This window comes from Thalassophryne amazonica, chromosome 18, assembly GCF_902500255.1.
Source record: "Thalassophryne amazonica chromosome 18, fThaAma1.1, whole genome shotgun sequence".
NCBI classification, from domain to species: Eukaryota; Metazoa; Chordata; class Actinopteri; order Batrachoidiformes; family Batrachoididae; genus Thalassophryne; species Thalassophryne amazonica.
In genome coordinates, this window is record NC_047120.1 from 39,016,929 (window position 1) to 39,042,857 (window position 25,929).

Here is a 25,929-nt window from a genome sequence, read left to right on the forward strand (position 1 = left end):
AGATAGATAGATAGATAGATAGATAGATAGATAGATAGATAGATAGATAGATAGATAGATAGATAGATAGATAGATAGATAGATAGATAGATAGATAGATAGATAGATAGATAGATAGATAGATAGATAGATAGATAGATAGATAGATAGATAGATAGATAGATAGATAGATAGATAGATAGATAGATAGATAGATAGATAGATAGATAGATAGATAGATAGATAGATAGATAGATAGATAGATAGATAGATAGATAGATAGATAGATAGATAGATAGATAGATAGATAGATAGATAGATAGATAGATAGATAGATAGATAGATAGATAGATAGATAGATAGATAGATAGATAGATAGATAGATAGATAGATAGATAGATAGATAGATAGATAGATAGATAGATAGATAGATAGATAGATAGATAGATAGATAGATAGATAGAGCTGTTGATCAAAAACGTTATGATACAACACTGACCCCTAGTGTAAGTATACTAAAACTGTGGTACCAGGGGTACGATTCGTCAGTGAATTTATGTTTTACAGAATCTATTTTGCTTTCTCTTCCACAGGTTTTGTCTGTGCATTGTTCCCTCTTCGATTTGGTTTAATATTCAGTTAACTAGATATATTAGCCCCCCCACACACACACACAACTCATCAAAATCAGTTTTTTCCAAGCATCTGGAACTACTAAACATGAATTTGAATGTTAGCATTGCGAATATTAGGATGCAACCCAGATTTATTTATTATTTATTATTTGCTCATTAGCTAAGACAGTTATTTAAAAAAAACATAATTTTCATCATTTCAATACATGTATTTTTAGTACAAGTCTTTATTTCGATTGGAGTGCCTTAAAAGCTTGTTTCAGGGAATGGTGTGTGTATGCTTTATGCTAAAACCCAAAGTTTACTGACTAAGCAAAAAGCTAATTAATATAGCTTCATATTTTGTGTTTTATGAAAGTGGTCATTTACAATTTGGGGGTACCCTCATTTAAACCATGTTTTGACTCCTTCAAGTAGTCAAAACATGGATTGCAGCCCAATATTTTCAATGTTAACACTCAAATTAATTTTTATTAGATCCAGAAAAAGAAAAAACAAAAACAGATTTTGTTAACTTGGGTGTGTGCTAAAATACCCTTGGCCATATGAGCACAAAAATAGGAAACACAATTTGACCACTTAAAATAGGTCAAGGTTAGTCATTGTTGAACTTGCCCAAGGTCTGTGTCCTAAGAATGCTCCTTGTGAATTTGAAGACCCTTGCGGTAATAGGAATGGAGCTATGCTGAGTACAGATTGACAGGCAGACGGATGGATGGACGCAAAGTCTTAGCAATACCTGATGGCCATATTTTGGCCTAAGGTAAAAATGACATGTTTAGTGGTTTTTAATACATATACTTGAAATCTGTTATAGTATCTACTGCATTACAATAGTAGGAAATAACAAATGAAAAGCCATAGAAATATACCACAATGCAACTTGAACAAAGGACCCTTTTGCGACAAGTAAACACACAAGTCCAACTAGAGTAAGAAAAGTACTACTGAGTGAAACATATAGTGCTGAACCAGCTTCCACATTTAGAAAGTACTTCAGCAATGTTATTGATGCGTTGACTTACCCACTATCTTCTTGGACAGATAAATTGGTGGACAGCTTATCGGCTGACGACTGACACGTAGACTTTGACAATCCACGCAACCCTATAAGAACATAGTGATCTGAGTCTCCCTCATGGTCCTGAACATTTTGACAACTACATTCTAATTAGGTAATAATATTATTACCATTATCGTTGTTGTAATTACTGTTGTTAATACTGCCACGACTGCTACTTTATAAAAAAAATGACCATGGTTGTGTCACTGTGCAAAATATCTGGAACGACCAGTATTGTATCCAGCTATGTACGTATTTCGCTGACCTCTACAGGCAACCAGTGTGAACTGTAATGCAATTCAAATACAGTCAAAAGATGAAAGAATGACGACTGTTAACGTCCAAAGAAATGCACACTTCAAATTAAAATTGTGTAAATCTTAGCAAACTAATTCTGATGATGGGGAAATGAATGAAACGGCTTGAATTACTTTCTTTGCCATCTGTTGCTGAAAGCTTTATTCTCATTCACATAAAATCCTTAGAAGATTGCCTTGCAGCAGTGAGAAGTTGGATGTCTATAAACTTCCTACTTTTAAACTCTGATAAGACTGAAATGATGGTTCTTGGTCCAGTGAGACATCGGCATCAATTTGACCAGTCAACGCTCAGCCTCGACTCGTGTGTCATACATCACACTGACAAAGTGAGGAACCTTGGGGTAATTTTTGATCCTTCGTTGTCCTTTGGCCTCCACATTAGAAATATTACTAGGACTGCTTTTTTCCACCTGCGAAATATAGCGAAGATTCGTCCCATCCTGTCTATGGCTGATGCTGAGACCCTGATACATGCATTTATCTCTTCTAGATTGGACTACTGCAATGTTCTATTTTCTGGTTTACCGCAGTCTAGCATTAGGGGTCTCCAATTGGTTCAAAATGCTGCAGCCAGACTTTTGATACGAAGCAGAAAGGTCGACCACATTACACCCATTTTGGCATCCCTTCACTGGCTTCCTGTCCCAGTGAGATCAGATTTTAAGGTTCTGCTGCTAACCTATAAAATTATTCATGGACTGGCACCTCCCTACTTAGCTGACCTAATTAAACCTTACGTACCAGCCTGGGCTTTACGGTCTCAGGGTGCAGGACTACTTTGTGTCCCTAAGATGAATAAGAAATCTGCGTGTCACAGACCTTTCTCTTGTCGTGCCCCTGTTCTGTGGAATGGTCTCCCTGCATCAATAAAACAGTCAGATTCTGTGGAGATTTTCAAGTCCAGACTTAAGACGCACTTATTTTCCCTTTCATATGGCTAGCATACTGGTACAGTTTTGTTTTACGCTTTTTACTCTTTTAATTCATTTATTAGTAATTGGAGCGGGCTGCGGCCTCAACTTTACCTAAATTCTGGGTCTTTTAGTGAAGTTTAGGGCTAGTGGCTGGCGATCACCTTAGTATTTCTTCTGTTTTTCTTGTTGTTTAATGCTGACAAATTATACAGTATTTTTTGTCTTTCTGATGCCTGATTCTGTTTTTTCTCTCTGTTTAAGGTGCAGCTCCATCCAGAGATGGGAGTTGTATTTGTGTTGGCGATCCTCCTGTCCTGTGCGCCAATAGCATTTCTTGTATATTCATCCGTGAATTGTTCTGTGAATTTTTCTGTAATTTATGTTTGTAGCATGGCCCAAGCAGAGGGTCACCCCTTTGAGTCTGGTCTGCTTGAGGTTTCTTCCTCAGAGGGAGTTTTTCCTTACCACTGTTGGTCTGGGCATTGGTAAGGTTAGACCCTACCTGTGTGAAGCATTTTGAGGCAACTCTGTTGTGATTTGGCGCTATATAAATGAAAATAAATTGAAATTGAAATAGAATTTTTTGCTGTTTAACTAGATGCACATTGGTTAAAGAAGGACTCCAGAAATTTACCACCTAGGGTGTATTTTTTTTTTTTTTTTTTTTTTTTATGTTTTGCGGTCAAGCTTTCACTAGGGACAAGTGAATTGCTGAGGTGGGGCTGGTTCCGTAAGACCAAGTCAACCTGTAATGACTCAGTGACCAGCAGCAACAGGGGAGGACAGCTAGGCTAAGGTAATTAGCTAAGTCTGTAATTGTTGCCTTAAAAGTTTTTTTTTTTTTTTTTTTACATTTTGTGAATGTTCACAAGTTTAGCTCTGTGTGGAAATGATTCATACAACCACACATAATTAGTCAGTTAGCTTTTGTGTTCTGCATCTTGTTAAAGCTCAAAACAAATAATTCACTGATTGAAATAATTTTTGTCCCAACGGAACATATGAACCCCAAAACGTCTAAAAATCTAGCCAAGATTTTTCTCCTATGAGTTAGTCAACATGTGTTGCAAGTCATTGTTACAAAGCGAAAAAAAAATCTGACTAAAATGGAGAGACTTAACCTAAGTGGGACTGCTGCTGCACTATGTAAAGTCCACAATGTCACACCAAATTGTTGTAGATGGTTTCTAATACTTGGAAACTTTTGGGGTGACTTAGTGGTTAGCACTGTTGCCTCGCAGCAAGAAGGTTATGGGATCGATTCCCACCTGTGGCCTTTCTGTGTGGAGTTTGCATGTAGATGGTTTCTAATACAAAGAAGCTTTTGGGTGGCTTAGTGGTTAGCACTGTTGCCTCACAGCAAGAAGGTGATGGGATCGATTCCCACATGTGGGCTTTCTGTGTGGAGTTTGCATGTTCTCCCCGTATTTGCGTGAGTTCCCTCTTGGTGCTCCGGCTTCCTCCTACATCCAAAGACATGCAGGGTAGGCGAATTGGAAACTTCAAATTGTTTAGTGTGTGTGCAGATGTAAATGTGTTTGTCTGTCTGTCTATATGTGACCCTGTGACATATTTTTCTGCTGGGATAGGATCCAGCCCCCCTGACCCTTAATTGCAATAAGCGATTGAAGGTCAGTGAGTGAATGGAAACATCTGCACAAATCTCATGTTATTTTTAGTAGGCTTCAAAAGACTGATATGTACATAAAACACGCAACAACAAACAAAAATATTGCGCCGCCCGGGAATCGAACCCGGGTCGCAAGAATGGGAATCTTGCATGATACCACTACACCAGCGGCGCAACTGAAATTTAAGTCTTCAATTTGCCCTTTTATAAGGAGCGATCGTAAGTGTTATTATTGCATGTTTTTTTATTGACCAAAGGTCGCATTGGTTTAAGTACAATTAAAGTTACCTTGATGACAAAGCGTTCGATATTCACTCGAAACGCTTCATGAACAAGGGGAGTAGTAAAATTGTTGCTCCGTGACTTCAGACAGTAGCAGTATACATTTATGAAGATTATTATTATTATTCTTGTTATTTCTCGTGATTTTTTATGTTGCTGGTTCTTGTTTTGTGACGCATTATTGTTACATTATTTTTGTTCCATTGTTCCATTTTATTGTTACAATAAAGTTCTTGGTTGAATGAAAAAAAATGCTTCCCGCTCAAACCGGAGACGGCGCCTTCATTAGTAAATTTTACTTCCGGGGATAGTTGTGAATAGTTAGTTAGTTATGTTGTTCGACATCCTTAACACCTGACGTAGTTTACACCCGTATTTGTTTTGTGACCTGAGAAAAGTAAACTGCTTTTTTCGCTTGCTATAAACTCTGATAGTAATCCTGTAATGGGTATATTCTGCGGTGTTTTAATGTCGGCGTAACGTTAGCGGCTAACTGCTAAGAATAATGCTGACTAAATAAGTTGGACACAGCTGATTTATGTCGCTGCTGGGTTTTTTTTTTTAATCCCACAGAGACTATAGTTATATCTGAAATCGGCGTTTGTTTGTGTGTTTGTTTATTTTAACAGAAGCTATTAAATACCGTGATAATGCCAGCACAGACCTAGCTTGCTAACGTTAGCTACCTGTCGAAGTTAGCGTTGGCCACGTAATGTAGGAGCTATCCTGAAAGCATCGTTTGATAATTGTTTTTATTATTATTATTATTATGACATTCCACAGAGGCCGCAATCATGTCGCACAGGAACAGCACAGAGAGGTGGGACGAGCCAATCCAGGAGGTTGTCATTATAGAAGACGAATTGTCCCATGTTAACCCCACTGAAGGTACGAGTTATTAATTAAAGTTCTCATCTCAGAGTAGAGTTACATAGATAATAAAGCAAGAGACAGGTGGTCTTTTTTTTTTTTTAATCTTTTGCACCTTTCTGAAGTAGTGTGTTTGTTCCTGCAGTGGTTGTGATAGTTGAACCAGCAGAAATGACAGTCCAAAAGGAGATGGACACTAATGAGCAGGAAGAAACCCCAGACGCTGATGGTGGTTTTTGTAAGTATTACTCACCTGTCCACCTTGAAAACGTCCAAACTGTTATGGTTTTGATGTTTGAAAGATTAGTAAGAATGCATTTTTCTGTTTAAGGAATATTGCAAAGCTTTATCCTGTTCTGTCTGTGACTGATCCATAGACACTTGCTCATACTTTTTTTTTGAGGTTTTTCTGTTGCCGTTGAACCATTATAATAGTACGTATTATTATTAGTAGTAGTAGTAGTATTATGGTTTTGCTGTTAAACCATTATAATAATATATATTAGTAGTAGTAGTATTATGGTTTTGCTGTTAAACCATTATAATAATATAGAGCTTGCAGTGAAAGTCACCTCTCTGAGACTTTGCAGGATATGAAACTTCAGTAGGGCGAATTGATTGCCCGTGTCGCAGACCAAACAGTTCCCCCTAAAAATTGGTCCCCCCCTGCTTTCACTGCGCATGCGTCATTTGGGACCGCAGCACATCTGAGACTGACTCTCTACACCCAAAGTGATCAAAGGGAATTAGGGATGGGTATCGAGAACCGGTTCCTTTCAGGTATCAAGAAATGATTCGATCCACTGACATCAATAACATTTTACTTAACGATTCTCTTATCAGTCCTTTAGAGTGGCCGTTGTTTTTGGGGGTGTTTGTCAGGAAAATGATCATTTCTCTACATTGATTACAGACCCTGCAGCGGGTCTGTAATCAACTTTTCTGCAGCGCAGCTTTGCTTTGGACCTTGAACCAATCGAAGCAGTGCTTCGATCATTGCTTCGTTGGTTAATTTTTTTCTTTCGCTTTCCCTCGCTAAAACCCTAAAGAGCATATGCTTGTGAGTATTATTTAGCTTTTTTATGTTAAACCGACCTGTTATGGTCTTCTGAAACAGTTGATAGATGTATTTTATAACTTAAAAACGGGACCGATGCTAACATGTTAGCATGTCTATGGCATTTTCAATGTTAAAATTAGCATTAAGCAGTTGCAGCTGTCAAGCGTTTGTTGTCGTAAAAGAGTCAAATGTATTACAAATTGTAACATTTTTAAATTTATTTTTGTTTATATATTAATAATAATAGCAAGCACAACAATAATAGTAATAATAACTAATCTAATGATTATATACAATTTTAGAGAAAGAGACAAAAAGAACCTGAATAAAAACAGAAAATATAAAACCAACTAACAATGAACATACATAAATAAATACATACATACAGAAATAAATGTGTTTCCTGTGAACACCTAGTGACTCTTACACCTCCATTTCATCCGTGTCTTATTTAAGTTTAATGACAGTTTGTTTCGGTCAAACCATATTTTCAATGTGTTAATTTCTTCAGTGATTTCCTCCAGAACTATCTGCCAAGCCAGAAAACTGCTGCATCCTAGTAAGAGCAGAATACTACTGGAATGAATTTGAATAAGGAAATTGGGGGGGGGGGGGGGGGTTCTCACCCAAATGGATGCTGTACTCACTGCAGTTTGTCTGGAATAGTCCCAGATTGCATTTCAGAGCTTCTAGAATTCAGACATTTTCGTGCACGTGGTGTTGGGGGGGTAATTTTGGGTTTCAACTTTTTTTGTTGTTTTTTGTTTTTCACCACTTTCATCCCTGAATATGTGAAATCGTGAGTCACTTTTGTGCGGATTAAAGTTACTAACGGACTCCTGTCTCATTGCGAGAAAGAAACGAGAATCATCCTCCGTTCTGTTCACACAGCTCCAAACGTTGCGCGGCTCTCTGCCGAGTCAAGTTAGAATGATAGAGTCCATTCGGAAGTAATAACTTCAAAGCGAAACACCGTTTTGTTTATTTTTATTTATGTCCAGAGATCAAGGATACAGTGACCAATTTCATATTTATTTCATATTTATTTACTTTAAGACTCAATGAAATACATAGAAAACCTGTAAAGCCTACTTTTAGTACAAAATTCACAAGAGGTATCGATAAGGAATCGGGTCGATAAGCAGAATCGATAATGGCATCTATCGCTAAAATCTTATCAGTACCCATCCCTAAAGGGAATAGTGTGATTATTAACCTTCAGATGACAAAGTAAAACCTCTTAGATCATGCTAAAGTCAGTTTTAAGCAGAAATGAGGCGATAATCGCCTCAGTTCACTACTGACGCACCAAAATGACGTAGGCGCAGCAGCCTGTGAGACGTCTGCTGTGCTGCACTCTGATCGGTCCACCATCTTTTATTACTAAATAATGCTTAATTTATGTGGAAATGATTGTTGTACAAAAGCTTCAGATATCTATTGCTGAGATAGATGACTGGAGTGCAGTTTTAAGCAGAAATGAGGTGGTAATCGGTGGATCGCAGCTGATGCTTCGAAATGACAATGCTAATGCTCCGAAATGATGCATGCATGTGAAGGCAGCGGGACAGATTTATTTATTTGGGGGGGTTGGTCGGTGACACCGGCTATGGAAAGCAACACTAGTGCCGCCTATTATTATTATTTTTTTGTTAAAGGAAATTTGACTACATTGTCCCAGTTTTAAGCTCATTTCATTGGCAGTTTGTTCATGTGAGGTCGGATTTTAAGGACATACTGGTGGCCTAGGTAACTAAAATTGCCATGTTTGAGTAGGCATAAAATTTTTGTCATCTATTTTTAGTTAATTTTAAGCTGTGCTTCCACTACCATTATATTAGGAGACACCCCACACCCTCTTGAGAGCGCGCATTGGAAATTATGTTGCATCAAGTGAAGATGGCAACACGCTGTCCTGCGAGTAGCAGCTGGAGTAGGCCTCCTGCTCTTGGTCCAAGTACAGAAACGAGCCCTTGAAGTGCTGTGCGCCCTGCCACTTACAAACAGCAAAAGACCAGTCACCACCAGATGACAGGTTTTGATCCAGCTTGGCTGTCAGGGGAAATACTCCCCCTGGCTGATCCTCCTTTTCTGTCATTTTCAGGCAGGTTGCCAGATCTGCACTTTATAAGGGTCATTCCATATGAAATGAGCCAAATTGAGAACATCTTCCAGTTTTATGGTCTCAGAATTGCTCTGTTTTTTTATATTTTGTGGTATGAGGTGTAAGATGAAGATTGCACTGAGTTCCAGTTAAATATCGCCACCATTCCAATTTTATATGCTGTTGAAAAAGGGGGCGTGGCAACGTTAACCCTTTGTTATTGGTTTGTAAGCATTTTTAAGAGGCTCTAACTCAAAAACTAAACAAGATATCAATTTGATTTTTTTTCAGAATGTATTAACTCTGTCTTAAACTCTCAGAAAAAATGATTTTTACAAACATTAACCCTCCACTGGCCACACAGGATCAGGGTGAAAATTGAAATTTGAACGGTACTGAAGCAAAATCAGCCGAATATAGGCTCAATTTTCTCACATACCATTGAAGATAGTGCTTTTGCTTTTAGTTTTCTGGAAAGCACATGCCAGGGGCTTCCAAAGGAAGTGAACTCCAGACTGATGCTATTATTTATTTCAGAGCAATGTTAACCCTTTTCAGCCTTGGTTGCCGGGTGGGGAACTTTTGGACCCCTTTTTTCACCATGTGGGTATCTTCTGATTTTCAAAAACTTTGTATCTAAAAGCTCTTGATATGTGCTGCTAGAAAAATTACCCACTGATATAAAACAAACACCCCTACACATAGAATTAATGCCCTCTTTTCAGGGTATATCCCACTTTTTGCATATATTTTAATGTACAGTCGTATGTACATAAATGTACACAATACATAGGAGTTATGGTGCATAGTTATCTAAAATGCATTAATAATACATGTACAACAGCTCTTTTTCATTTTTTAAAATATAAAATATGTTAACCTTGAACTAACTAATTATGTTAACATCCTAATGCATTCTGTTATTCACAATCAACCCTTGTACCTCTGGTTCTGGACAAAAAAGCCCACAATTTTGCCAGGCTACTCTGTAAATATTGACTTCTACTCTGTTGCCAACCTCAGGCTGTCAAACCATGCCTGCACTCTGGAAGCTTCTTGACTAGATAAAACATAGTTCCTTCCAAGTCCAGTGGTGTCTGGAGCATCCATCAAGAGAATGCGAGTCAAAGGTACCCAGCATTCCTCCACCCTACGAGGCCAGTGGAAATTTGAGGCTGGTCCATTTGGGTGCATAAATGAAACTTTGACATCGTCATTCTCTTGAGATTGCTCAATGATATTTGCCAACCACCAATGGCCATCATACAAGCAGGCCACAAATGACCAGGGATACAGTCTGCCAGTTTTAGAGGCTCAGGTATAGGGGTACCGCACTCAAATCCGACCTCCTCTTCACCTGACAAACGTTTGACGAGAATGGTACCATTCCTAGTTACACTGAAACAGTGGTTATCCCTGGTACCCAGAACTTTCTTAGCCCCCTCAAATCTCTTCAGCTGCTGCTTTGAGTGCTTCTGAACATCCTCACTCTCAACAAAAATTGTCTCAACCCCTTTGATATTTGCGTGAGCCCACTCAAATAAGTCATGGGGAGTAAGAATATGACCCGAAGCAATTGCTTTTGTACTGTGCCTGGCTGCCTCCCGCTTGATTGTGCCCCCTATTCCATCGCAAGGACTCTTTCCATGAGAAGTGGCAAAAAAATGCCATTCTGCTTCCATGCCAAATTCTTCCTTGTGATGGAGAAGGTTGCAAAAGTTCTTGAAATTTTTATATTGGGAGGCTGCCCCATCGCTGAAGTAATATGCTTTGCTTAAAGTTGTTGGGATACCTGTTTTGATCAGGGGCACAACCTGAGTGAGGAAATAATGAACTGCAATTGTCGTGTTGCAAGTGATTGCTGATTACACATATGCTTCGACAATGCAGGGAATCATTCATTTTGTAGGTCACAGTAAAGGGATGCAGGGTTGCTTGGGAATTATCCCAGTGGTAACCCTGTGCTGCATTCTGTACTACAAATGAGTAATTCTCAGCAAAGTCAAGCAGAATGATGCATTCATCTTCCCCCACGTTAGTTTTTAGCTTTTCCAGAAAAGCCCCCTGATTCTTAGCAATAAAGTGATGAGTGGTTAGTTTATCAACCATTCTTCGATTTTCCGCTTTCCATAGGAAGTTATATCCCTTTTTCCAACAGACGCTTTCAATGGAGACATGCCTAATGACTGAATGCTTTCATTTAGTTCATCACGGTCAACAAACATGTCTTGCTCTTCTTCCCCGTCATGAGTCAGAAATGTACAAGTATCATTGCCACCATCATGTAGCTTTTCACGACAACGCCAACAGAGCGTCACACCAAAGTGAAATTTGACCTTTTGGATTTCAGAAAGTTTCTGTATTTAAGCCACAGACAGCTCTTTTAAATTTGTGGTACAGCCTTTTCTGTGTTGTTTGAAAGGGTCAGCACAACCCTTCTTGTTAAAATTAAAACAGTATTTCTCCAAGAAAACTTTCTTGTGATGCAGGCAAATGGTGGCATCTGGGTCTTCTAGGTGTGGGTCTAGTTCTGGCATTGCTCTGGCAAGAAGAATCACTCTTTCTTCTTCTGGGATGTTCTTTAGCAACACAAAGTCTGAGTTTTACCCCCTTTCTACCAGTTGTAGTCATAGCACATTTGGCTGATGTGTAACAAAAATCAGTTACCATAGCAACTAATCAGTTTACATAGCAAAAAAAAAAGGAACATGTAAAGCACTTCCATGGTTTTCGAACGAGTCATTAAAATTTTCTGTGTAGCAAAACAACTATTTTCACTAACCATTTGTCATGCTTTTAGGTAGCAATTTTTTTAAGTACATTGTATTTTGTGTTGTGAATTGCTACACAAACCACTGCATGTCAGTGCATTAAACATATTTGGTAGGCAACATTAGAGCCTTTCTGTCAGTAACAGTTGAAGCCTCATTACCCTGGCTTAAGCTTAACCCAACATTTTTGCCTGTACCAGCACTGCACATGTATATACATACCTAAGAAAACCAGCTGTATATAGGTCATCCTGAGCATGCAGATAGAGAAATGTGCAGGCCTACTTATTTGATTATCATTACCATTTTTAGAAAAGACATTATTAGGATGATGCTTTGCTGAGCTTACCTGGAGTATTACGTTTTATGACAATCATTCTGAGAATTCGTTACAACACCAATCAGGCAGGGTTGAAGAGTGTAGGATCCTGAAGTTTCAGCCATTGTTTTAAAGAACATGTGCTTATTAGACTACAGTGCCACCTATTTTGAACTTAGTTATTTAAGAATGCCACCTAGTGGTAAATTAAAGACCTACAGGATATTCTGGAATACTACTTCTTGATGTATCTCTGCAGTGATGAGCTTTGGTCGGTTATAAGGGGTTAATTTTGGTTATGTTACAAGGCCTTTGCCATTTAAAAATGAAGCAACATTTTCAATGCCGTCACAGACTATCAAATGTGGGAAAGTGCCTGACAAGAAGGACATTCCGAGGGAGGCATGGGTATGGTTTAACAGTTTTGCAAACCTGTGTATTGTGTACATTTATGTACATATTACTGTACATTAGAATATATGCAAAAAGTGTGATATAGTCTGGAGTTCACTTCCTTTGGAAGCCCCTGGCATGTACTTTCCAGAAAACTAAAAGCAAAAGCACTATCTTCAATGGTATGTAAGAAAATTGAGCCTATATTCGGCTGATTTTGCTTCAGTACCGTTCAAATTTCAATTTTCACCCTGATCCTGTGTGGCCAGTGGAGGGTTAATGTTTGTAAAAAAATCATTTTTTCTGAGAGTTTAAGACAGCATTAATACACTCAACAAAAATATAAATGCAACACTTTTGGTTTTGCTCTCATTTTGTATGAGATGAACTCAAAGATCTAAAACTTTTTCCACATACACAATATCACCATTTCCCTCAAATATTGTTCACAAACCAGTTTAAATCTGTGATAATGAGCACTTCTCCTTTGCTGAGATAATCCATCCCACCTCACAGGTGTGCCATATCAAGATGCTGATTAGACACCATGATTAGTGCACAGGTGTGCCTTAGACTGTCCACAATAAAAGGCCACTCTGAAAGGTGCAGTTTTATCACACAGCACAATGCCACAGATGTCGCAAGATTTGAGGGAGCGTGCAATTGGCATGCTGACAGCAGGAATGTCAACCAGAGCTGTTGCTTGTGTATTGAATGTTCATTTCTCTACCATAAGCCGTCTCCAAAGGCGTTTCAGAGAATTTGGCAGTACATCCAACCAGCCTCACAACCGCAGACCACGTGTAACCACACTAGCCCAGGACCTCCATATCCAGCATGTTCACCTCCAAGATCATCTGAGACCAGCCACTCGGACAGCTGCTGAAACAATCGGTTTGCATAACCAAAGAATTTCTGCACAAACTGTCAGAAACTGTCTCAGGGAAGCTCATCTGCATGCTCGTCGTCCTCATCAGGGTCTCGACCTGACTCCAGTTCGTCGTCGTAACCGACTTGAATGGGCAAATGCTCACATTCGCTGGTGTTTGGCACGTTGGAGAGGTGTTATTTTCACGACTGAATCCCGGTTCACACTGTCCAGGGCAGATGGCAGACAGCGTGTGTGGCGTCGTGTGGGTGAGTGGTTTTATGATGTCAATGTTGTGGATCGAGTGGCCCATGGTGGCGGTGGGGTTATGGTATGGGCAGGCGTCTGTTATGGACGAAGAACACAGGTGCGTTTTATTGATGGCATTTTGAATGCACAGAGATACCGTGACGAGATCCTGAGGCCCATTGTTGTGCCATACATCCAAGAACATCACCTCATGTTGCAGCAGGATAATGCACGGCCCCATGTTCCAAGGATCTGTACACAATTCTTGGAAGCTGAAAATGTCCCAGTTCTTGCATGGCCGGCATACTCACCGGACATGTCACCCATTTAGCATGTTTGGGATGCTCTGGACTGGCGTATACGACAGCGTGTACCAGTTCCTGCCAATATCCAGCAACTTCGCACAGCCATTGAAGAGGAGTGGACCAACATTCCACAGGCCACAATTGACAACCTGATCAACTCTATGCGAAGGAGATGTGTTGCACTCCATGAGGCAAATGGTTGTCACACCAGATACTGACTGGTATCCCCCCTAATAAAACAAAACTGCACCTTTCAGAGTGGCCTTTTATTGTGGACAGACTAAGGCACACCTGTGCACTAATCATGGTGTCTAATCAGCATCTTGATATGGCACACCTGTGAGGTGGGATGGATTATCTCAGCAAAGGAGAAGTGCTCACTATCACAGATTTAGACTGGTTTGTGAACAATATTTGAGGGAAATGGTGATATTGTGTATGTGGAAAAAGTTTTAGATCTTTGAGTTCATCTCATACAAAATGGGAGCAAAAACAAAAGTGTTGCGTTTATATTTTTGTTGAGTGTACATTCTGAAAAAATAAAATTGATGCCACAAAATATAAAAAAAACAGAGCAATTCTGAGACCATGAAACTGGAAGCCTTGGTCTTTTAATATGGAATGACCCATAAGCCAGCCAGTTGCTGGGTCTGCACTTTATAGGCTAGCTTGTTAGGGGGGCAAGCTGTTTCATCCTTTTTTTGTGCATTTTTTTTTTTTAAATTGTGGGCAATTGTTGTAGGACAACGGCACCGTGTGGTATGAGAGATAAAATGAATAACGTAGAGAATGAATAGGGGATTATTTCAGTTTCCCTTTTGGTTTTGTCAATTATGTAGACAGCATAAACAGACAGTTGTGAGAGGAAAACCATCCCGGCCATTTACAGTCTCTCCCTGCCAGTACAGTTCAAATATTTGTGTCGGTGTCTGTCTCTCCCCCGCCCCCATGCTGCTGTTAAAATTTATTTTGTGTTTTCTGAAGTCAAAAACATGATCAAAACTGTCTATACGTGACACCTTATTTAGTGGGATGTCACGTTGGGAGTTTCCCATTGACCATATGCTTCTGGTAGCCATCAAGTAGTTTAAGGCTTAATTCTAGTTGGACATGTGACCACTCTTCTTGGCAAGCTTGTTAATAAGTCCCTTCAGCTTCTCTTCAGAAACAGATCTACATGTTGATTTGACATGTTTTATACCGGATACACTTCCTGGCACAACTCTACATTACATAGAAAATGGTAACATCTTGAACTGGGAACCTTCTCCATGGGAAACAAGTGCATTTAACTGCTTGGCCACCACCGCTGCCTTGGCAGCCTTGTTAAAGTTCAGATAAATTTGTTGGTTTCTTGGCACACATCTGACTTTGAAGCATAGTCCAGACACTTGTTACAGAGTTGAGGTCAGCACTGTGGAAAGGCTGTTCCAAAAGCATTGGTATGTGTTTTGGTGTCACTGTCCTTTTGGAATACACAGTTATGTCAAAGGGTCAACATTCAAGCTAATAGGTTGAGGCCTTATTTTAAGAATGCTGATGTTCTCCTTCATTGTTTAATCTACTCTACATGCAATAGTTTGAACTGCTGAGGTCTTTGGATTTTCTGATTTTTATTCATCCCTGTCTTAAGTTTAATGACAGTTTGTTTCGGTCAAACCATATTTTCAAATGTTCCCCAAATGTTTCTTTGGCAGTGAGTGCTGCCAAAGAAACATTTTTATCCCCGGCTGGCCGAAGGGGTATTAGGGTGTGGCAATTTCTGTCCATCTGTCCGTCTGTCACAAAAAGGGTATGAGCATTCTGAAATCAACTCCCCTCACATTTTAGGAGGAATTTTGTGAAACTTGGTACACGTCCTTGTTATAGCTTGGTAATACACACATTTTAATATTGTACAAAACTGACACATTTTGGCAGAGTTATGGCACTTAATTAACAAATTTAGACACTGTCAGTTTCATGAGTTAGTATCGGCATTCTGAAATCAACTATCACATGCAGTGACGCAAATAATTATTTGATCCACTGTTGATTTTGCAAGTTTTCCAACCTATAAAGAATGGAGAGCTCTGTAATTTTTATAGTAGGTGCACTTCAACTGTGAAAGACAGAATCTAAAAAAAAAAAGTGGAAGAAACACGTCTGTCAGTCTTCCTCGGTCTGGGCTCCATACAAGATCTCTCCTTGTGGGTTAAGGCTATTCTGAAAAAGCCCAGAACTACGCAGGAGGACCTGGTCAATGAGCTGAAGAGAGCTGGGACCACAGTCTATATATGTAGCCCTAAAAACTATATATATTCTGAATCCTTATGACATGGGGAACAAACTGGTACCATTTTTTTTAAAAAGCTGAACTGAAAATTACTCCCAAAATAGCCAGTTATATAAGACCGTACAGTATTGTACCATGTCCAGTATACTCCCAAACTATAATATGTAGCCCTAAAAACTATATATATTCTGAATCCTCATGACATGGGAAACAAACTGGTACCATTTTTTTTTTTTTTTAAAGTTGAACTGAAAATTACCCCAAAATAGCCATTTATGTAAGACCATACAGTGCTGTACCATGTGCTTTTCATGCTGCCACTTCTGTTTGTCCAGGATAAACTCCCAAACTATAATATGTAGCCCTAAAAACTGTATATATTCTGAATCCTCATGACATGGGGAACAAACTGATACCTTTTTTTTTTTAAGTTGAACTGAAAATTACCTCAAAATAGCCGGCTGTGGGTATGACCAGGCAGATTCAAATTTCCAGCCCTGTATATGTGTTGGCCATCTCTGTTTATTTAATCCCTTCCTTCAGCTACTTTGTTCGCAATTGTTAAGCACCCGACTGTCCTGTACAACCTAGTTTGCCTTCCTGTCTGAATAATTCATTTTTATGTTTGTAAAATTGCAATGTAAAAACAGTGAAATACACCACTACCTCAATATTTATTCATTGATATTTACATTTACTGTTACCTACCTTTTGTGTGTAATTTTGTTATAAATTTGATTGCAAAACAAAGTCTGCATGAAGGACTTCAAATGTTTGTCTTTTAGTGTTTCCACTTAGTTTGGGGAGTCCACCTCTTATAGTTCTGCTGGACAAACCTTAGCCCATTTAACTATTATATAAGACATCAGCATTACAAAACAAGACATCAGCATTACAAAAACAAATGTTGGGCAGTTGTTTTAAATCAAAACAACTGCCCAAGGCCAGCACTGGGTACCCCAGCTAGTATTGACATAAAATAATTACGTAGATCAAGCTGGTAACGTGTTACTGAATCACTGTCATCCTACATATGGAGAATATCTCTCCTTCCTCTCTTTTCCACCAGCTTGTCTGCTTAAGACACTCTTAGGCTTCTTAAAAGTCCTCCTCACTACTGTTACCAGTTTGTCACCTTAGGAGCTCTCTTAAGACTTAAGGTGCTTTGCGGACAACTTTCATCTTACCAAGGGAAAATTCTAAGAAATGTCTAAGAATTCGAGAAATTAAGATTTTTCTTAGAACGGCACTAGGCGCTATTTTTAGCCTTAGGCTGCTTCGTGCATACGGGCCCAGTTGTTTATGTTCAGGGGAGAAGCTCATCAAACCCACCTGCTGAAGTGATTAGTTGCAAGGAAAACCTGCACTGTCTTGGCCTATGTTGCCCACCCCTGCTCTTTAACTTTGACCCAGTCTTAATTTCAGAAAATCCACAGTACATGCTTAATGTGTAGTAAATGATTTTTTTTTCTGTGGTGATGTTTTTGTTAAAGATGTATGTTGGACAACTATTCTACCCCAGAAAAAGAATAATGATAGTCCAATATTGACATGACATTCATGTCTGTGATGTGTATGAAAACCTCTAACCATAACTGCAAAGATCTACTGGTGAGATCTTTAGGCATTTATTCAATGTGTAGTGTTTTTTGCCGATATGACAGTTGGGCTGTTTCATAATCGGAGTACATAAGTGGAGCTTAAAGATAAAATTTGGTTTAATGACGAGGTGGAAATGATCAACAAAGTTTAGTTTGCCATACATGGATAATTACTTCTGGTCTATCAGCAGCAACGGTCATTTGGTTTGATATCCCCATTTGTTTAAAAGCAGAACTCTAATTGTACCAGTTTTTACCAAAATATCTTTTGGTATCTTTTGTCTAATTTTGTCATGTCTGACACGCACATTGTATGCAACATTGCGTATGTGTGCAGTTATACACCAGGCAGCGTTTCAGCTGTGTCTCTGCTCGGTCTGTCCACATTATTTATGTTTTTAAAATCAATCTTTTTCATGCTCTATCTCCTGTGACAGTTTGCAGTGTGCGTTCAATTTTGACTTTTATTCTGTGCGTCTACACATGTGGGTGGGTGTTTTTTGTTTTGTTGTTTTTAACTATGTGCCCAACAGCACCTGCCTGAAAGCACTTGACATAGAATGCGTTACATAACTTAAAAATCCAAATAGCTATATTAAGTATGTGTAGACTCACCACCACAATGCTTGCTGTACGTTTCAGACCTGAGGTTACAGGCACCGTAGTACATAACCAAACCAGGTGTATCATACTAAATGACATGGAATATGGACTTTACATGTCAATTTATATGCAATATTTTTAGGCGTAATTGAAATTTGGAGTTTGTCAAGTGATGCATTATTATTTGGCCATTGAGTACCTGTTACTGTAAGTATGTGTTAAGTAATTGTTAATTTGCACGTTTTATGACTTTCCACATTTTCTAGATTGTGAGGAGTGCCTGACTCTTTTCCGAGACCAGAGTGATCTCACACCGATTAAAGGCCCATGTTTTATTCTTGATTTTCCCACGACTATGGGCGTGCCCCAGCGGGCCCTCCTCACTTTACCCAATGGCCTGATGATCGGCAGGTCTAGTATTCCCAGTGCAGGAGTCGGGGTCATAAATCATGGAGCCAAACTGTGTCCTGGAATGCATTTTGGACCATATGAGGGAGAGTTGACGACAAAGCAGAATGCTGTTACAAGTTTCTTCTCATGGGAGGTGAGTTTGAATATGTTACACAAAAATCATTTAAATAACGTTGCATGTCAGCTTTGGAGATTTTGTAAAGTACAACCCCTGGCAATAATTATGGAATCACCGGCCTCGGAGGATGTTCATTCAGTTGTTTAATTTTGTAGAAAAAAAGCAGATCACAGACATGACACAAAACTAAAGTCATTTCAAATGGCAACTTTCTGGCTTTAAGAAACACTAAGAAATCAGGAAAAATAATTGTGGCAGTCAGTAACGGTTACTTTTTAAACCAAGCAGAGGGGAAAAAATATGGACTCACTTAATTCTGAGGAATAAATTATGGAATCACCCTGTAAATTTTCATCCCCAAAACTAACACCCAAATCAGATCTGCTCGTTAGTCTGTGTCTAAAAAGGAGTGATCACACCTTGGAGAGCTGTTGCACCAAGTGGACTGACATGTATCATGACTCCAACACGAGAGATGTCAATTGAAACAAAGGAGAGGATTATCAAACTCTTAAGAGGGTAAATCATCATGCAATGTTGCAAAAGATGTTGGTTGTTCAGTCAGCTGTGTCTAAACTCTGGACCAAATACAAACATGAGAAGTTTGTTAAAGGCAAACATACTGGTAGACCAAGGAAGACATCAAAGCGTCAAGACAGAAAACTTAAAGCAATATGTCTCAAAAATGCACAACAAAACAAATGAGGAACGAATGGGAGGAAACTGGAGTCAACGTCTGTGACCGAACTGTAAGAAACCGCCTAAAGAAAATGGGATTTACATACAGAAAAGCTAAACGAAGGCCATCATTAACACCTAAACAGAAAAAAACAAGGTTACAATGGGCTAAGGAAAAGCAATCGTGGACTGTGGATGACTGGATGAAAGTCATATTCAGTGATGAATCTCAAATCTGCATTGGGCAAGGTGATGATGCTGGAACTTTTGTTTGGTGCTGTTCCAGTGAGATTTATAAAGATGACTGCCTGAAGAGAACATGTAAATTTCCACAGTCATTGATGATATGGAGCTGCATGTCAGGTAAAGGCACTGGGGTGATGGCTGTCATTACATCATCAATAAATGCACAAGTTTACGTTGATATTTTGGACACTTTTCTTATCCCATCAATTGAAAGGATGTTTGGGGATGATGAAATCATTTTTCAAGACGATAATGCATCTTGCCATAGAGCAAAAACTGTGAAAACATTCCTTGCAAAAAGACACATAGGGTCAATGTCATGTCCTGCAAATAGTCCGGATCTTAATCCAATTGAAAATCTTTGGTGGAAATTGAAGAAAATGGTCCATGACAAGGCTCCAACCTGCAAAGCTGATCTGGTAACAGCAATCAAAGAAAGTTGGAGCCAGATTAATGAAGAGTACTGTTTGTCACTCATTAAGTCCATGCCTCAGAGACTGCAAGCTGTTATAAAAGCCAGAGGTGGTGCAACAAAATACTAGTGATGTGTTGGAGCGTTCTTTTGTTTTTCATGATTCCATAATTTTTTCCTCAGAATTGAGTGATTCCATATTTTTTTCCCTCTTCTTGGTCTAAAAAAGTAACCGTTACTGACTGCCACAATTTTTTTTTTTTTTTTTTCCTGATTTCTTATGCTGCGTTGACACCGGACGCGAGCGACTGCAGCCACAGGTTGCCATGTAATCCCTATGTAAGGGCGCGTTTTGGTGCCAAACCGCGCAGCGCGACGTGATGGACGTGAGTGAAGCGATGCGAGTGAAGCGATTTTGAGCATTTTGCGCATTTGTGGCACGATATTCCGTCACGTCGCGTTGCCCTCCTCCCAAAGTTCAAAAATCTTAACTTTTTCATCTCGTCGCGCCGCGATGACCAATCAGGGACTGAATATGTAGTGACGTGGAGATGTCTGGAGTTTGACTGAAGATGTGAACATGTCCTGTATCTGGTAGCAGCCTGTGAGCAGGACTTAACGTCTCTTTTGTCCTTTATTTCACAATCATGACAGTTTTTGGAGCGAACAGCAGCACCACAGCAGCAGGGAGCGGAGTTTCTTTTTATTTTTATTTTATGTGCGTGCGCGCGAATCGTCCTGGAGATTATTTTACTTATTAACTACACAGCTGTATAATAAAGCAAATGGTGACTGGTTTCTAAACACAATTATGACAGAGTTTTTGGAGCGAGCAGCAGCCCTACTTGCAGCAGCGGGAGCGGAGCTTTTTTTTTTTTTACGTGCGCGCGAGCGAATCGTCTGTAGAGAATATTTTATTAATTAACTACACAGATGTATAATAAAACAAATGGTGAGTGGTTTCTAAACACAATTATGACAGTTTTTTGGGGGAAGAGCCAGCTGCAGCAAGCAGCGGCGTTTTTTTATTGTTTACATGTGCGTGCGCGAACGGGACAGTTCAAACTGGGTCCCGCAGAGGTGGAAGGACCGCTGAAAGCGGCCGTCACCCAGACACAGCTCCTGCAGCAAATAATGATACTCCCTGTATTGGGAGCTTTCCACAGCAACTCGCTCCGTGTAATCAAGGTCCGTCATGTTAGCTTGACTGACAACCGGAGCCGGCGAGCAGAATGGAAGCTCCTCCTATTTGATGATGCACCGGGGCGAATTTTCGCAGTGAAAGTCCACACAAGCAGAGCGACACAACGGGCGAAGGAGGCGCGTCCGTCGCCTGGCGACCCACGCGAATTTGTAGCGTCTGATCGCGCCCGGTGTGAACGCGGCTTTATAGTGTTCTTAAAGCCAGAAAGTTGCCATTTGAAATGATTTTAGTTTTGTGTCATGTCTGTGATCTGCTTTTTTTCTACAAAATTAAACAACTGAATGAACATCCTCCGAGGCCGGTGATTCCATAATTTTGCCAGGGGTTGTATGGTTGGTGTGTTGAAGATGTTCTCTCTTTCTACAGATTTACAACGGAAATCATGAATACAAGTACATTGATGGTGTGAGAGAATCACACTCAAACTGGATGAGGTAACGTTTTTGTTCAGTAACATATTTGAATTAAATAATTATAATAATATATATTATAATTAAAAAAACACAAACTAACTGCTCATTAAGGAATCCTGCTTAGAATAGCTAAATGTAGAATAAGTGCCATGACAACATCCTAACACAATTACAGTGCACTGGGTGGATGATAGAACCTATAATTAGTATCATGGAATGTTTCAGTTTTTGGACGGTGACTGCAGTATATCACGGTACGCTTGCATGATATGAGGAAAATCTGACATGTGATGTCATTGTTCAGTAATTGCAGTGATGATATGAATTGCAATAAATAATTATTTTGATAAGAGGAAAGAGGGTTTTGTCTTTACAAATAAAGTTTAGTTTTCAGGTCGAAAGTAGATCTTATTATGAAGGTGGAATTTAACAATTTCCAGCACTGAACGAGTAAAGCTCAGGATGTTTGTTTTTGTTATAGCTGCTCATTAAAATCTCAACATTCCTTAGAACTATCAGTTCAAATTACTATTGTCTTTTATATATTTACTGCTAATACTTAAAATTCAGTGAATCTATGGTGAAAAATTCATGCAGGCGCACAGGAATAGTTCACCAGCTGTAGCAGTGTGTGCTCTCGCGCGCTCTCACCTGTGCCACTGTTTAAATGGACCGATGTTCTGGTGCCTTCTCGCTCATTTTTTATTAAAATCCATTTACATGTGAAAGGGAACCAGACAAGCTTTACTATCTTACAAATACAAAACTTGAAATTTCATTGGTTAATTTCCCAAATACAGCTCTATTTCAGCCAGTTGGAATGGATCTAATAAAGACTTCATTGTATTTCTGAGCCGTTTTCGTTGGCTATTTCTGCACGAAGATTAAAATTTCCCCAGGGAATATGGCCAAAATAATCAATAGGCGTGATGAGTGTTGCATCCAAGATATTGTCAAAGGTATCTAGAACTCTTTTAGGTGAACTTGGCTAGAACGAAGCTTTGAGTTGGAAAGAACACCCTTGAGTTTACATGGGTGCTAGTCTTCCATCATATGGCGGATTTCCATCAAAATTCAGATTCTGTTATTTCCGTCACAAGATACTGCTTGCATCTCGGAATAACAAGATGGCGCTTTTGTTTGGCCTGTTGTATATTTTGTTGTTAGTTGTTGTTTGCTGGGATGTGATGGTCTTGCTGCTTGTTGGGTGTATGACAGTCAGGCTCTGCTTAATATCCGAGCTTCTTTAGATAATTATGGGGCTTCCATTTTCGCTTTTTGGTGATGTGGCCTCCGTTTGTGCTGTTTGCCGGCAATGCTAGGGCCAGTCAGCGCTACAGAAGCTCCTGCAGATGCAGATGGAGGACAGGGACAAGAGCTGGTGTCCAGGTGAGGCTGACGCTGTACTGGAAATGCAGAGTTGTGGGTAACTGGCCTCGTTCCCATTTGATCAACCTGCTTTCTCAAGGCGTGTGGACATATGGACCACCTCCCTCAGTGGATCATCACAGGAGGCCCTGCTGGCTCCGTCAGGGCCTCCTGTGATGATCCTTAGCAGATATCCCAAAGAGCAGGGTGTTACAATAGTCAAGCCTAGAGGAGACAAAGGCCTGGACGAGTTAGTAAAGCATGCAGAGGCTTGATTGCAAATGGTGTTTTAATGACCGTGGTTGTGAAGTAAACTTTATGCTTCAACATTTTATATATTTTTTAAAATTCCTTACACAGGTATGTGAATTGTGCTCGCAATGAAGATGAGAAAAATTTGCTGGCAGTCCAATACAATGGTAACATTGTTTATCATTGCTGTCGCACTATACACCCTGGAGATGAGCTCATGGTGTGGCCGAGCAGCAAATTGGTGGCTCGTCTTAGTGATGCTTGGAATCAGATCGGGTTATGAAGATGCATTCAATAGGTACTAGTGCTGTGTCCAGTGCACAAAAAAATTCTTTGTAAGTGCTCTTATGTTCCAAAATATGTCACTAATATTCCACCTATTTTGATTTGCAGAGAATAATCCAGCTGCACCAGATCAGAGCTTTCTGTGCTCCCAGTGTCAGCTGTCCTTCACCACACGAGCCTACCTTCAGCGACACACAGAGTACTTCCACATCTGTCCAACTCCTGTCCACCTAAAGATGACTCTGTGCCCGCTGCTGAAGAACCTGAAAGTTGGCCACCAGATTCTGATGCAGATCAATCCGCAGTTACTGCTCCAGAAATGACCTCAGATGGCATTGAGTCCAATACCTGCTCTGACTGTGGCAAGAGTTTCAAGCAGATGCCTCACCTTCAGAGGCACAAGCACTGCGTTCACTCAAACAAGCGCCCGTACTGCTGTACACAGTGCAGGCGGAGTTTTAGCCAGGCTTCTGTCTGCTCAGGCATCAACTGGTTCACAAAAAACAGGCTCAAATAAAAGAGATGGTGGCAACTCGAAACAAAATCCTGAGTGAGGAGTCCGAGGGCGTGCAGTCCAAATCAGAACTCTGTGATGCTTTGAATCTTGCTGGAACTGAGGAGTTGCCTCAAACAAAGGAAGTTAATGTTCCGGTAAGTGAGCATTTGGATGCAGGTGAAATTGAACTGCGAATGCCTCGAAACAAAACTCTGAAACATCACAGCTGTTGGATGCAAAGTCAAAGTACTGCTCAGACTGTGGTAAGAGCTTTACAAATGAGGCATACCTGAAAAAACATAAGGCTGTGGTGCATCAAACGTACGGCCATACGTCTGCACTCTGTGTCAGAAGGGCTTTGGCCAGCATCATGACTTGGCTAGACACCTGCGACGTCACCAAAAAGAGAGCCAAAAGAGTGACAGAAACCCCGATCAGGAAGTTGGAGCAACCAGCACACTTGCTGTTCGCTGTGGCGAGTGTTCAATCATATTTTCCTCAGTGGATTGCCTTTGACAAGCACATGAGTGACCAACACTCAGAGGAGACTCTTGCTGAGGATCAGTACCTGCTGATGATGGTGATCCAGACTTCATCCTCGACACTCAGAGGCCAAAACACGCAAATCAGCCCGAAAGTCTCCTCAAAGGCCTCAACGTCTTACTGCAAAATCTAAAATTTCTGCCATAACTAAGCTCATGGCTCCAAAAAGGTCAAGCACCAGCGCCGCTCAATCGGAGGACGGCGCCGAACCAGGAACATCTGCCAGAAATGTTAAGGTCCAAATACAAATGGTACAGTTGTAGCCGCTGCAAGCATACGTACAGAAGCCCAGGTGAACTCAAAGCACACAAGTGTCCTTTGAAGCAGCTTAAGTGTGGTCAGTGTGGGGCGACGTTTAGTAAAACGGGCTTTCTGAAGAGGCATGAGCTGATGGTACACGTCAACGCAAATCTTTTGTCTGTGAGCGCTGTGGCAAGGTGTTCGCCAAGGCCAGCAACCTGAAGCAGCACCAGAAGACCAACACTTGCGAAAAGTATCATTGTGCATCTGAGCTTTTCTCGTGTACATTTTGTCCATTTTCTTTCACCCTGAAGAGCTACCTCATTAAGCACATCAAGAGGCACCACCCCGTTGAGTATCTGACGCACTCCAAGTCCGACAGCCTGTTTGAGCTGCCGGAGGAAGAGCTTCAGCAGTACATGTGCCCCCATTGTGGGAAGAGCTGCAACAGCGCCAAGAATCTCAAAATGCACACGTGCTTGGAGCAGGTGAAGATTGTGTACTTATGCACCAACTGCGGAAGGGCTTCACAAGTCACTACGGCCTGAAGCAGCACCAGCGTGTTCACACAGGTGAGAGGCCATACAGCTGCCCTCAGTGCAACAAAAGCTTCTCGCACAGCGGCCAGCTCAACGTGCACATGAGGACTCACACCGGGGAGAAACCGTACCTGTGCACCCACTGCGGGGACAGCTTTCGCCAGTCGGGAGATCTGAAACGGCACGAGAGGAAGCACACGGGCGTGAGGCCGCACAGCTGCCCGCAGTGCGGCAAAAGCTTCAGTCGCCCGCAGAGCCTCAAAGCTCACCAGATGCTCCACCTCGGACAGAAGCTGTTCAAATGCACCCAGTGTGGGAAAAGCTTCTCCAGAAACTACCAATCTCAGGAGCCACCATCAGAAGATGCACTCGAATCAGGATGTTCCTTCCATTTGCACTTATTGAGATACTTTTAAGTGCAAAGTATTTTGTTTTGTACAGTTTTGTTCTGTAAAACTTCACCTTCTGCCCATTTGAAATTGT

The 25,929-nt window shown here is 40.4% G+C and overlaps 1 non-coding gene and 1 pseudogene across 1 annotated transcript; one reads left to right on the plus strand and one right to left on the minus strand.

Annotated features, from left to right (window-relative positions):
* Nucleotides 1–4,644: 4,644 nt before the first annotated feature.
* Nucleotides 4,645–4,715, minus strand: trnag-ccc. Its single transcript has one exon. It is a non-coding gene; the product is annotated as a tRNA-Gly (tRNA).
* Nucleotides 4,716–5,097: 382 nt separating this feature from the next.
* Nucleotides 5,098–25,851, plus strand: LOC117530566 (annotated as a pseudogene).
* The last annotated feature ends 78 nt before the right edge of the window (nt 25,852–25,929 follow it).